Here is a 13,800-nt window from a genome sequence, read left to right as displayed (position 1 = left end):
TAGACCTAGTGGTGTTGCTGTAGTCAGTAGGTCTAGTGGTGTTGCTGTAGTCAGTAGACCTAGTGGTGTTGCTGTAGTCAGTAGACCTAGTGGTGTTGCTGTAGTCAGTAGACCTAGTGGTGTTGCTGTAGTCAGTAGACCTAGTGGTGTTGCTGTAGTCAGTAGACCTAGTGGTGTTGCTGTAGTCAGTAGACCTAGTGGTGTTGCTGTAGTCAGTAGACCTAGTGGTGTTGCTGTAGTCAGTAGACCTAGTGGTGTTGCTGTAGTCAGTAGGTCTAGTGGTGTTGCTGTAGTCAGTAGACCTAGTGGTGTTGCTGTAGTCAGTAGACCTAGTGATGTTGCTGTAGTCAGTAGACCTAGTGATGTTGCTGTAGTCAGTAGACCTAGTGGTGTTGCTGTAGTCAGTAGACCTAGTGGTGTTGCTGTAGTCAGTAGACCTAGTGGTGTTGCTGTAGTCAGTAGACCTAGTGATGTTGCTGTAGTCAGTAGACCTAGTGATGTTGCTGTAGTCAGTAGACCTAGTGGTGTTGCTGTAGTCAGTAGACCTAGTGGTGTTGCTGTAGTCAGTAGACCTAGTGGTGTTGCTGTAGTCAGTAGACCTAGTGATGTTGCTGTAGTCAGTAGACCTAGTGATGTTGCTGTAGTCAGTAGACCTAGTGGTGTTGCTGTAGTCAGTAGACCTAGTGATGTTGCTGTAGTCAGTAGACCTAGTGATGTTGCTGTAGTCAGTAGACCTAGTGATGTTGCTGTAGTCAGTAGACCTAGTGATGTTGCTGTAGTCAGTAGGTCTAGTGGTGTTGCTGTAGTCAGTAGACCTAGTGATGTTGCTGTAGTCAGTAGACCTAGTGATGTTGCTGTAGTCAGTAGACCTAGTGATGTTGCTGTAGTCAGTAGACCTAGTGATGTTGCTGTAGTCAGTAGGTCTAGTGGTGTTGCTGTAGTCAGTAGGTCTAGTGGTGTTGCTGTAGTCAGTAGGTCTAGTGGTGTTGCTGTAGTCAGTAGGTCTAGTGGTGTTGCTGTAGTCAGTAGGTCTAGTGGTGTTGCTGTAGTCAGTAGGTCTAGTGGTGTTGCTGTAGTCAGTAGACCTAGTGATGTTGCTGTAGTCAGTAGACCTAGTGATGTTGCTGTAGTCAGTAGACCTAGTGGTGTTGCTGTAGTCAGTAGACCTAGTGGTGTTGCTGTAGTCAGTAGACCTAGTGGTGTTGCTGTAGTCAGTAGACCTAGTGGTGTTGCTGTAGTCAGTAGACCTAGTGGTGTTGCTGTAGTCAGTAGACCTAGTGGTGTTGCTGTAGTCAGTAGGTCTAGTGGTGTTGCTGTAGTCAGTAGGTCTAGTGGTGTTGCTGTAGTCAGTAGGTCTAGTGGTGTTGCTGTAGTCAGTAGACCTAGTGATGTTGCTGTAGTCAGTAGACCTAGTGGTGTTGCTGTAGTCAGTAGACCTAGTGGTGTTGCTGTAGTCAGTAGACCTAGTGGTGTTGCTGTAGTCAGTAGGTCTAGTGGTGTTGCTGTAGTCAGTAGACCTAGTGGTGTTGCTGTAGTCAGTAGACCTAGTGGTGTTGCTGTAGTCAGTAGACCTAGTGGTGTTGCTGTAGTCAGTAGGTCTAGTGGTGTTGCTGTAGTCAGTAGGTCTAGTGGTGTTGCTGTAGTCAGTAGGTCTAGTGGTGTTGCTGTAGTCAGTAGACCTAGTGATGTTGCTGTAGTCAGTAGACCTAGTGGTGTTGCTGTAGTCAGTAGACCTAGTGGTGTTGCTGTAGTCAGTAGACCTAGTGGTGTTGCTGTAGTCAGTAGACCTAGTGGTGTTGCTGTAGTCAGTAGACCTAGTGGTGTTGCTGTAGTCAGTAGACCTAGTGGTGTTGCTGTAGTCAGTAGGTCTAGTGGTGTTGCTGTAGTCAGTAGACCTAGTGGTGTTGCTGTAGTCAGTAGACCTAGTGGTGTTGCTGTAGTCAGTAGGTCTAGTGGTGTTGCTGTAGTCAGTAGACCTAGTGGTGTTGCTGTAGTCAGTAGACCTAGTGATGTTGCTGTAGTCAGTAGACCTAGTGATGTTGCTGTAGTCAGTAGACCTAGTGGTGTTGCTGTAGTCAGTAGGTCTAGTGGTGTTGCTGTAGTCAGTAGGTCTAGTGGTGTTGCTGTAGTCAGTAGGTCTAGTGGTGTTGCTGTAGTCAGTAGGTCTAGTGGTGTTGCTGTAGTCAGTAGACCTAGTGGTGTTGCTGTAGTCAGTAGACCTAGTGGTGTTGCTGTAGTCAGTAGGTCTAGTGATGTTGCTGTAGTCAGTAGGTCTAGTGGTGTTGCTGTAGTCAGTAGACCTAGTGGTGTTGCTGTAGTCAGTAGACCTAGTGGTGTTGCTGTAGTCAGTAGACCTAGTGGTGTTGCTGTAGTCAGTAGGTCTAGTGGTGTTGCTGTAGTCAGTAGGTCTAGTGGTGTTGCTGTAGTCAGTAGGTCTAGTGGTGTTGCTGTAGTCAGTAGGTCTAGTGGTGTTGCTGTAGTCAGTAGACCTAGTGGTGTTGCTGTAGTCAGTAGACCTAGTGGTGTTGCTGTAGTCAGTAGACCTAGTGGTGTTGCTGTAGTCAGTAGGTCTAGTGGTGTTGCTGTAGTCAGTAGGTCTAGTGATGTTGCTGTAGTCAGTAGGTCTAGTGGTGTTGCTGTAGTCAGTAGGTCTAGTGGTGTTGCTGTAGTCAGTAGACCTAGTGGTGTTGCTGTAGTCAGTAGACCTAGTGGTGTTGCTGTAGTCAGTAGGTCTAGTGATGTTGCTGTAGTCAGTAGGTCTAGTGGTGTTGCTGTAGTCAGTAGACCTAGTGGTGTTGCTGTAGTCAGTAGACCTAGTGGTGTTGCTGTAGTCAGTAGACCTAGTGGTGTTGCTGTAGTCAGTAGGTCTAGTGGTGTTGCTGTAGTCAGTAGGTCTAGTGGTGTTGCTGTAGTCAGTAGGTCTAGTGGTGTTGCTGTAGTCAGTAGGTCTAGTGGTGTTGCTGTAGTCAGTAGACCTAGTGGTGTTGCTGTAGTCAGTAGACCTAGTGGTGTTGCTGTAGTCAGTAGGTCTAGTGATGTTGCTGTAGTCAGTAGGTCTAGTGGTGTTGCTGTAGTCAGTAGACCTAGTGGTGTTGCTGTAGTCAGTAGACCTAGTGGTGTTGCTGTAGTCAGTAGACCTAGTGGTGTTGCTGTAGTCAGTAGGTCTAGTGGTGTTGCTGTAGTCAGTAGGTCTAGTGGTGTTGCTGTAGTCAGTAGGTCTAGTGGTGTTGCTGTAGTCAGTAGGTCTAGTGGTGTTGCTGTAGTCAGTAGACCTAGTGGTGTTGCTGTAGTCAGTAGACCTAGTGGTGTTGCTGTAGTCAGTAGACCTAGTGGTGTTGCTGTAGTCAGTAGGTCTAGTGGTGTTGCTGTAGTCAGTAGACCTAGTGGTGTTGCTGTAGTCAGTAGACCTAGTGGTGTTGCTGTAGTCAGTAGACCTAGTGGTGTTGCTGTAGTCAACAGGTCTAGTGGTGTTGCTGTAGTCAGTAGGTCTAGTGGTGTTGCTGTAGTCAGTAGACCTAGTGGTGTTGCTATAGTCAGTAGACCTAGTGGTGTTGCTGTAGTCAGTAGACCTTGTGGTGTTGCTGTAGTCAGTAGACCTAGTGGTGTTGCTGTAGTCAGTAGGTCTAGTGGTGTTGCTGTAGTCAGTAGACCTAGTGGTGTTGCTGTAGTCAGCAGGTCTAGTGGTGTTGCTGTAGTCAGCAGGTCTAGTGGTGTTGCTGTAGTCAGTAGGTCTTGTGGTGTTGCTGTAGTCAGTAGGTCTAGTGGTGTTGCTGTAGTCAGTAGGTCTAGTGGTGTTGCTGTAGTCAGTAGACCTAGTGGTGTTGCTGTAGTCAGTAGACCTAGTGGTGTTGCTGTAGTCAGTAGGTCTAGTGATGTTGCTGTAGTCAGTAGGTATAGTGGTGTTGCTGTAGTCAGTAGGTCTAGTGGTGTTGCTGTAGTCAGTATACCTAGTGGTGTTGCTGTAGTCAGTAGACCTAGTGGTGTTGCTGTAGTCAGTAGGTCTAGTGATGTTGCTGTAGTCAGTAGGTCTAGTGGTGTTGCTGTAGTCAGTAGACCTAGTGGTGTTGCTGTAGTCAGTAGACCTAGTGGTGTTGCTGTAGTCAGTAGACCTAGTGGTGTTGCTGTAGTCAGTAGGTCTAGTGGTGTTGCTGTAGTCAGTAGGTCTAGTGGTGTTGCTGTAGTCAGTAGACCTAGTGGTGTTGCTGTAGTCAGTAGACCTAGTGGTGTTGCTGTAGTCAGTAGGTCTAGTGGTGTTGCTGTAGTCAGCAGACCTAGTGGTGTTGCTGTAGTCAGTAGACCTAGTGGTGTTGCTGTAGTCAGTAGACCTAGTGGTGTTGCTGTAGTCAGTAGGTCTAGTGGTGTTGCTGTAGTCAGTAGGTCTAGTGGTGTTGCTGTAGTCAGTAGGTCTAGTGGTGTTGCTGTAGTCAGTAGACCTAGTGGTGTTGCTGTAGTCAGTAGGTCTAGTGGTGTTGCTGTAGTCAGTAGACCTAGTGGTGTTGCTGTAGGCAGTAGACCTAGTGATGTTGCTGTAGTCAGTAGACCTAGTGGTGTTGCTGTAGTCAGTAGACCTAGTGGTGTTGCTGTAGTCAGTAGACCTAGTGGTGTTGCTGTAGTCAGTAGGTCTAGTGGTGTTGCTGTAGTCAGTAGACCTAGTGGTGTTGCTGTAGTCAGTAGACCTAGTGGTGTTGCTGTAGTCAGTAGGTCTAGTGGTGTTGCTGTAGTCAGTAGGTCTAGTGGTGTTGCTGTAGTCAGTAGGTCTAGTGGTGTTGCTGTAGTCAGTAGGTCTAGTGGTGTTGCTGTAGTCAGTAGACCTAGTGGTGTTGCTGTAGTCAGTAGACCTAGTGGTGTTGCTGTAGTCAGTAGACCTAGTGGTGTTGCTGTAGTCAGTATGTCTAGTGGTGTTGCTGTAGTCAGTAGACCTAGTGGTGTTGCTGTAGTCAGTAGACCTAGTGGTGTTGCTGTAGTCAGTAGACCTAGTGGTGTTGCTGTAGTCAGCAGGTCTAGTGGTGTTGCTGTAGTCAGTAGGTCTAGTGGTGTTGCTGTAGTCAGTAGACCTAGTGGTGTTGCTATAGTCAGTAGACCTAGTGGTGTTGCTGTAGTCAGTAGGTCTAGTGGTGTTGCTGTAGTCAGCAGGTCTAGTGGTGTTGCTGTAGTCAGCAGGTCTAGTGGTGTTGCTGTAGTCAGTAGGTCTAGTGGTGTTGCTGTAGTCAGTAGGTCTAGTCAGTAGGTCTAGTGGTGTTGCTGTAGTCAGTAGGTCTAGTGGTGTTGCTGTAGTCAGTAGGTCTAGTGGTGTTGCTGTAGTCAGTAGGTCTAGTGGTGTTGCTGTAGTCAGTAGACCTAGTGGTGTTGCTATAGTCAGTAGACCTAGTGGTGTTGCTGTAGTCAGTAGACCTAGTGGTGTTGCTATAGTCAGTAGGTCTAGTGGTGTTGCTGTAGTCAGTAGACCTAGTGGTGTTGCTATAGTCAGTAGACCTAGTGGTGTTGCTGTAGTCAGTAAACCTAGTGGTGTTGCTGTAGTCAGTAGACCTAGTGGTGTTGCTGTAGTCAGTAGACCTAGTGGTGTTGCTGTAGTCAGTATGTCTAGTGGTGTTGCTGTAGTCAGTAGGTCTAGTGGTGTTGCTGTAGTCAGTAGGTCTAGTGGTGTTGCTGTAGTCAGTAGGTCTAGTGGTGTTGCTGTAGTCAGTAGGTCTAGTGGTGTTGCTGTAGTCAGTAGGTCTAGTGGTGTTGCTGTAGTCAGTAGACCTAGTGGTGTTGCTGTAGTCAGTAGGTCTAGTGGTGTTGCTGTAGTCAGTAGACCTAGTGGTGTTGCTGTAGTCAGTAGACCTAGCGGTGTTGCTGTAGTCAGTAGGTCTAGTTGTGTTGCTGTAGTCAGTAGACCTAGTGCTGTTGCTGTAGTCAGTAGACCTAGTGGTGTTGCTGTAGTCAGTAGACCTAGTGGTGTTGCTGTAGTCAGTAGGTCTAGTGGTGTTGCTGTAGTCAGTAGGTCTAGTGGTGTTGCTGTAGTCAGTAGACCTAGTGGTGTTGCTGTAGTTAGTAGACCCAGTGGTGTTGCTGTAGTCAGTAGACCTAGTGGTGTTGCTGTAGTCAGTAGGTCTAGTGGTGTTGCTGTAGTCAGTAGGTCTAGTGGTGTTGCTGTAGTCAGTAGGTCTAGTGGTGTTGCTGTAGTCAGTAGGTCTAGTGGTGTTGCTGTAGTCAGTAGGTCTAGTGGTGTTGCTTTAGTCAGTAGACCTAGTGGTGTTGCTGTAGTCAGTAGACCTAGTGGTGTTGCTGTAGTCAGTAGGTCTAGTGGTGTTGCTGTAGTCAGTAGGTCTAGTGGTGTTGCTGTAGTCAGTAGGTCTAGTGGTGTTGCTGTAGTCAGTAGACCTAGTGGTGTTGCTGTAGTCAGTAGACCTAGTGGTGTTGCTGTAGTCAGTAGGTCTAGTGGTGTTGCTGTAGTCAGTAGGTCTAGTGGTGTTGCTGTAGTCAGTAGACCTAGTGGTGTTGCTGTAGTCAGTAGGTCTAGTGGTGTTGCTGTAGTCAGTAGGTCTAGTGGTGTTGCTGTAGTCAGTAGGTCTAGTGTTGTTGCTGTAGCCAGTAGGTCTAGTGGTGTTGCTGTAGTCAGTAGGTCTAGTGGTGTTGCTGTAGTCAGTAGGTCTAGTGGTGTTGCTGTAGTCAGTAGGTCTAGTGGTGTTGCTGTAGTCAGTAGGTCTAGTGATGTTGCTGTAGTCAGCAGGTCTAGTGGTGTTGCTGTAGTCAGTAGGTCTAGTGCTGTTGCTGTAGTCAGTAGACCTAGTGGTGTTGCTGTAGTCAGTAGACCTAGTGGTGCTGCTGTAGTCAGTAGGTCTAGTGGTGTTGCTGTAGTCAGTAGGTCTAGTGGTGTTGCTGTAGTCAGTAGGTCTAGTGATGTTGCTGTAGTCAGTAGACCTAGTGGTGTTGCTGTAGTCAGTAGGTCTAGTGGTGTTGCTGTAGTCAGTAGACCTAGTGGTGTTGCTGTAGTCAGTAGGTCTAGTGGTGTTGCTGTAGTCAGTAGGTCTAGTGGTGTTGCTGTAGTCAGTAGGTCTAGTGGTGTTGCTGTAGTCAGTAGACCTAGTGGTGTTGCTGTAGTCAGTAGGTCTAGTGGTGTTGCTGTAGTCAGTAGACCTAGTGGTGTTGCTGTAGTCAGTAGACCAAGTGGTGTTGCTGTAGTCAAATCAAATCAAATCAAATTTTATTTGTCACATACACATGGTTAGCAGATGTTAATGCGAGTGTAGCGAAATGCTTGTGCTTCTAGTTCCGACAATGCAGTAATAACCAACAAGTAATCTAACCTAACAATTCCACAACTACTACCTTATACACACAAGTGTAAAGGGATAAAGAATATGTACATAAAGATATATGAATGAGTGATGGTACAGAACGGCATAGGCAAGATGCAGTAGATGGTATAGAGTACAGTATATACATATGAGATGAGTAATGTAGTGTATGTAAACATAAAGTGGCATAGTTTAAAGTGGCTAGTGATACATGTATTACATAGAGATGGCAAGATGCAGTAGATGATATAGAGTACAGTATATACATATACATATGAGATGAGTAATGTAGGGTATGTAAACATTATATTAAGTGGCATTGTTTAAAGTGGCTAGTGGTACATTTTTACATAATTTCCATCAATTCCCATTATTAAAGTGGCTGGAGTTGAGTCAGTATGTTGGCAGCGGCCGCTAAATGTTAGTGGTGGCTGTTTAACAGTCTGATGGCCTTGAGATAGAAGCTGTTTTTCAGTCTCTCGGTCCCTGCTTTGATGCACCTGTACTGACCTCGCCTTCTGGATGATAGCGGGGTGAACAGGCAGTGGCTTGGGTGGTTGTTGTCCTTGATGATCTTTATGGCCTTCCTGTGACATCGGGTGGTGTAGGTGTCCTGGAGGGCAGGTAGTTTGCCCCCGGTGATGCGTTGTGCAGACCTCACTACCCTCTGGAGAGCCTTACGGTTGTGGGCGGAGCAGTTGCCGTACCAGGCGGTGATACAGCCCAACAGGATGCTCTCGATTGTGCATCTGTAGAAGTTTGTGAGTGCTTTTGGTGACAAGCCGAATTTCTTCAGCCTCCTGAGGTTGAAGAGGCGCTGCTGCGCCTTCTTCACAACGCTGTCTGTGTGGGTGGACCAATTCAGTTTGTCTGTGATGTGTACACCGAGGAACTTAAAACTTTCCACCTTCTCCACTACTGACCCGTCGATGTGGATAGGGGGGTGCTCCCTCTGCTGTTTCCTGAAGTCCAGAATCATCTCCTTTGTTTTGTTGACGTTGAGTGTGAGGTTATTTTCCTGACACCACACTCCGAGGGCCCTCACCTCCTCCCTGTAGGCAGTCTCGTCGTTGTTGGTAATCAAGCCTACCACTGTAGTGTCATCCGCAAACTTGATGATTGAGTTGGAGGCGTGCATGGCCACGCAGTCGTGGGTGAACAGGGAGTACAGGAGAGGGCTCAGAACGCACCCTTGTGGGGCCCCAGTGTTGAGGATCAGCGGGGTGGAGATGTTGTTACCTACCCTCACCACCTGGGGGCGGCCCGTCAGGAAGTCCAGGATCCAGTTGCACAGGGCGGGGTCGAGACCCAGGGTCTCGAGCTTGATGACGAGTTTGGAGGGTACTATGGTGTTAAATGCTGAGCTGTAGTCGATGAACAGCATTCTCACATAGGTATTCCTCTTGTCCAGATGGGTTAGGGCAGTGTGCAGTGTGGTTGCGATTGCGTCGTCTGTGGACCTATTGGGTCGGTAAGCAAATTGGAGTGGGTCTAGGGTGTCCGGTAGGGTGGAGGTGATATGGTCCTTGACTAGTCTCTCAAAGCACTTCATGATGACGGAAGTGAGTGCTACGGGGCGGTAGTCGATTAGCTCAGTTACCTTAGCTTTCTTGGGAACAGGAACAATGGTTGCCCTCTTGAAGCATGTGGGAACAGCAGACTGGGATAAGGATTGATTGAATATGTCCGTAAACACACCAGCCAGCTGGTCTGCGCATGCTCTGAGGACGCGGCTGGGAATGCCGTCTGGGCCTGCAGCCTTGCGAGGGTTAACACGTTTAAATGTTTTACTCACCTCGGGTGCAGTGAAGGAGAGCCCACAGGTTTTGGTAGCGGGCCGTGTCAGTGGCACTGTATTGTCCTCAAAGCGAGCAAAAAAGTTATTAAGCCTGTCTGGGAGCAAGACATCCTGGTCCGCGACGGGGCTGGTTTTCTTTTTGTAATCCGTGATTGACTGTAGACCCTGCCACATACCTCTTGTGTCTGAGCTGTTGAATTGCGACTATTTTGTCTCTGTACTGGGACTTAGCTAGTTTGATTGCCTTGTGGAGAGAATAGCTACACTGTTTGTATTCGGTCATGTTTCCGGTCACCTTGCTCTGGTTAAAAGCAGTGGTTCGCGCTTTCATTTTCACGCGAATGCTGCCGTCAATCCACGGTTTCTGGTTTGGGAATGTTTTAATCGTTCCTGTGGGTACGACATCGTCAATGCACTTTCTAATGAACTCGCTCACCGAATCAGCATATTCGTCAATGTTGTTGTTGGACGCAATGCGGAACATATTCCAATCCGCGTGATCGAAGCAGTCTTGAAGCGTGGAATCAGATTGGTCGGACCAGCGTTGAACAGACCTGAGTGAGGGAGCTTGTTGTTTTAGTTTCTGTTTGTAGGCTGGAAGCAACAAAATGGAGCCGTGGTCAGCTTTTCCGAAAGGAGGGCGGGGGAGGGCCTTATATGCGTCGCGGAAGTTAGTATAACAATGACCCAAGGTTTTACCAGCCCTGGTAGCACAATCGATATGCTGATAGAATTTAGGGAGTTTTGTTTTCAGATTGGCCTTGTTAAAATCCCCAGCTACGATGAATACAGCCTCAGGGTGTGTGGTTTCCAGTTTACAAAGAGTCAGATAAAGTTCGTTCAGGGCCATCGTTGTGTCTGCTTGGGGGGGGAATATATACGGCTGTGATTATAATCGAAGAGAATTCCCTTGGTAGATAATGCGGTCGACATTTGATTGTGAGGAGTTCTAGATCAGGTGAACAGAATGACTTGAGTTCCTGTATGTTGTTATGATCACACCACGTCTCGTTAATCATAAGGCATACACCCCCCGGCCCCTCTTCTTACCAGAAAGATGTTTGTTTCTGTCGGCGCGATGCGTGAAGAAAACCAGCTGGCTGCACCGACTCCGTTAGCGTCTCTTGAGTTAGCCATGTTTCCGTGAAGCAGAGAACGTTACAATCTCTGATGTCCCTCTGGAATGTTACCCGTGCTCGGATTTCATCAACCTTATTGTCAAGAGACTGGACATTGGCGAGTAGTATGCTAGGGAGTGGAGCGCGATGTGCCCGTCTCCGAAGCCTGACCAGGAGACCGCTTCGTTAGCCCCTTTTACGGCGTCGCATAGGGTCGCCGGCTGGGATCAGATCCATTGTATTGGGTGGAAGGCAAAACACTGGATCCGTTTCGGGAAAGTCATATTCCTGGTTGGAACGATGGTGAGTTGACGTTGCTCTTATATTCAGTAGTTCCTCCCGACTGTATGTAATGAAACCTAAGATTACCTGGGGTACCAATGTAAGGAATAACACATAAAAAAACAAAATACTGCATATTTTCCAAGGAACGCGAAGCGAGGCGGCCATCTTGGTCAGCGCCGGAAGTAGGTCTAGTGGTGTTGCTGTAGTCAGTAGGTCTAGTGGTGTTGATGTAGTCAGTAGACCTAGTGGTGTTGCTGTAGTCAGTATGTCTAGTGGTGTTGCTGTAGTCAGTAGGTCTAGTGGTGTTGCTGTAGTCAGTAGACCTAGTGGTGTTGCTGTAGTCAGTAGGTCTAGTGGTGTTGCTGTAGTCAGTAGGTCTAGTGGTGTTGCTGTAGTCAGTAGGTCTAGTGGTGTTGCTGTAGTCAGTAGACCTAGTGGTGTTGCTGTAGTCAGTAGGTCTAGTGGTGTTGCTGTAGTCAGTAGGTCTAGTGATGTTGCTGTAGTCAGTAGGTCTAGTGATGTTGCTGTAGTCAGTAGGTCTAGTGGTGTTGCTGTAGTCAGTAGGTCTAGTGGTGTTGCTGTAGTCAGTAAGTCTAGTGGTGTTGCTGTAGTCAGTAGGTCTAGTGGTGTTGCTGTAGTCAGTAGGTCTAGTGGTGTTGCTGTAGTCAGTAAGTCTAGTGGTGTTGCTGTAGTCAGTAGGTCTAGTGGTGTTGCTGTAGTCAGTAGGTCTAGTGGTGTTGCTGTAGTCAGTAGGTCTAGTGGTGTTGCTGTAGTCAGTAGGTCTAGTGGTGTTGCTGTAGTCAGTAGGTCTAGTGGTGTTGCTGTAGTCAGTAGACCTAGTGGTGTTGCTGTAGTCAGTAGACCTAGTGGTGTTGCTGTAGTCAGTAGACCTAGTGGTGTTGCTGTAGTCAGTAGGTCTAGTGGTGTTGCTGTAGTCAGTAGGTCTAGTGGTGTTGCTGTAGTCAGTAGACCTAGTGGTGTTGCTGTAGTCAGTAGGTCTAGTGGTGTTGCTGTAGTCAGTAGGTCTAGTGGTGTTGCTGTAGTCAGTAGGTCTAGTGGTGTTGCTGTAGTCAGTAGGTCTAGTGGTGTTGCTGTAGTCAGTAGGTCTAGTGGTGTTGCTGTAGTCAGTAGACCTAGTGGTGTTGCTGTAGTCAGTATGTCTAGTGGTGTTGCTGTAGTCAGTAGGTCTAGTGGTGTTGCTGTAGTCAGTAGACCTAGTGGTGTTGCTGTAGTCAGTATGTCTAGTGGTGTTGCTGTAGTCAGTAGGTCTAGTGGTGTTGCTGTAGTCAGTAGGTCTAGTGGTGTTGCTGTAGTCAGTAGGTCTAGTGGTGTTGCTGTAGTCAGTAGACCTAGTGGTGTTGCTGTAGTCAGTAGGTCTAGTGGTGTTGCTGTAGTCAGTAGACCTAGTGGTGTTGCTGTAGTCAGTAGGTCTAGTGGTGTTGCTGTAGTCAGTAGGTCTAGTGGTGTTGCTGTAGTCAGTAGACCTAGTGGTGTTGCTGTAGTCAGTAGGTCTAGTGGTGTTGCTGTAGTCAGTAGACCTAGTGGTGTTGCTGTAGTCAGTAGACCTAGTGGTGTTGCTGTAGTCAGTAGGTCTAGTGGTGTTGCTGTAGTCAGTAGGTCTAGTGGTGTTGCTGTAGTCAGTAGACCTAGTGGTGTTGCTGTAGTCAGTAGGTCTAGTGGTGTTGCTGTAGTCAGTAGACCTAGTGGTGTTGCTGTAGTCAGTAGACCTAGTGGTGTTGCTGTAGTCAGTAGGTCTAGTGATGTTGCTGTAGTCAGTAGGTCTAGTGGTGTTGCTGTAGTCAGTAGGTCTAGTGGTGTTGCTGTAGTCAGTAGACCTAGTGGTGTTGCTGTAGTCAGTAGGTCTAGTGGTGTTGCTGTAGTCAGTAGGTCTAGTGGTGTTGCTGTAGTCAGTAGACCTAGTGGTGTTGCTGTAGTCAGTAGACCTAGTGGTGTTGCTGTAGTCAGTAGGTCTAGTGGTGTTGCTGTAGTCAGTAGGTCTAGTGGTGTTGCTGTAGTCAGTAGGTCTAGTGGTGTTGCTGTAGCCAGTAGACCTAGTGGTGTTGCTGTAGTCAGTAGGTCTAGTGGTGTTGCTGTAGTCAGTAGGTCTAGTGGTGTTGCTGTAGTCAGTAGGTCTAGTGGTGTTGCTGTAGTCAGTAGACCTAGTGGTGTTGCTGTAGTCAGTAGGTCTAGTGGTGTTGCTGTAGTCAGTAGGTCTAGTGGTGTTGCTGTAGTCAGTAGGTCTAGTGGTGTTGCTGTAGTCAGTAGGTCTAGTGGTGTTGCTGTAGTCAGTAGACCTAGTGGTGTTGCTGTAGTCAGTAGGTCTAGTGGTGTTGCTGTAGTCAGTAGGTCTAGTGGTGTTGCTGTAGTCAGTAGGTCTAGTGGTGTTGCTGTAGTCAGTAGACCTAGTGGTGTTGCTGTAGTCAGTAGACCTAGTGGTGTTGCTGTAGTCAGTAGACCTAGTGGTGTTGCTGTAGTCAGTAGGTCTAGTGGTGTTGCTGTAGTCAGTAGGTCTAGTGGTGTTGCTGTAGTCAGTAGACCTAGTGGTGTTGCTGTAGTCAGTATGTCTAGTGGTGTTGCTGTAGTCAGTAGGTCTAGTGGTGTTGCTGTAGTCAGTAGGTCTAGTGGTGTTGCTGTAGTCAGTAGACCTAGTGGTGTTGCTGTAGTCAGTAGGTCTAGTGGTGTTGCTGTAGTCAGTAGACCTAGTGGTGTTGCTGTAGTCAGTATGTCTAGTGGTGTTGCTGTAGTCAGTAGGTCTAGTGGTGTTGCTGTAGTCAGTAGACCTAGTGGTGTTGCTGTAGTCAGTAGGTCTAGTGGTGTTGCTGTAGTCAGTAGGTCTAGTGGTGTTGCTGTAGTCAGTAGGTCTAGTGGTGTTGCTGTAGTCAGTAGGTCTAGTGGTGTTGCTGTAGTCAGTAGACCTAGTGGTGTTGCTGTAGTCAGTAGACCTAGTGGTGTTGCTGTAGTCAGTAGACCTAGTGGTGTTGCTGTAGTCAGTAGGTCTAGTGGTGTTGCTGTAGTCAGTAGGTCTAGTGGTGTTGCTGTAGTCAGTAGGTCTAGTGGTGTTGCTGTAGTCAGTAGGTCTAGTGGTGTTGCTGTAGTCAGTAGACCTAGTGGTGTTGCTGTAGTCAGTAGGTCTAGTGGTGTTGCTGTAGTCAGTAGACCTAGTGGTGTTGCTGTAGTCAGTAGGTCTAGTGGTGTTGCTGTAGTCAGTAGGTCTAGTGGTGTTGCTGTAGTCAGTAGGTCTAGTGGTGTTGCTGTAGTCAGTAGGTCTAGTGGTGTTGCTGTAGTCAGTAGGTCTAGTGGTGTTGCTGTAGTCAGTAGA

This window comes from Salvelinus namaycush, unplaced genomic scaffold (genome assembly GCF_016432855.1).
Source record: "Salvelinus namaycush isolate Seneca unplaced genomic scaffold, SaNama_1.0 Scaffold865, whole genome shotgun sequence".
In the NCBI taxonomy this organism is placed as follows: domain Eukaryota; kingdom Metazoa; phylum Chordata; class Actinopteri; order Salmoniformes; family Salmonidae; genus Salvelinus; species Salvelinus namaycush.
The sequence above is the reverse complement of the archived record's forward strand: the minus strand, read 5'-3'. Positions refer to the sequence as shown.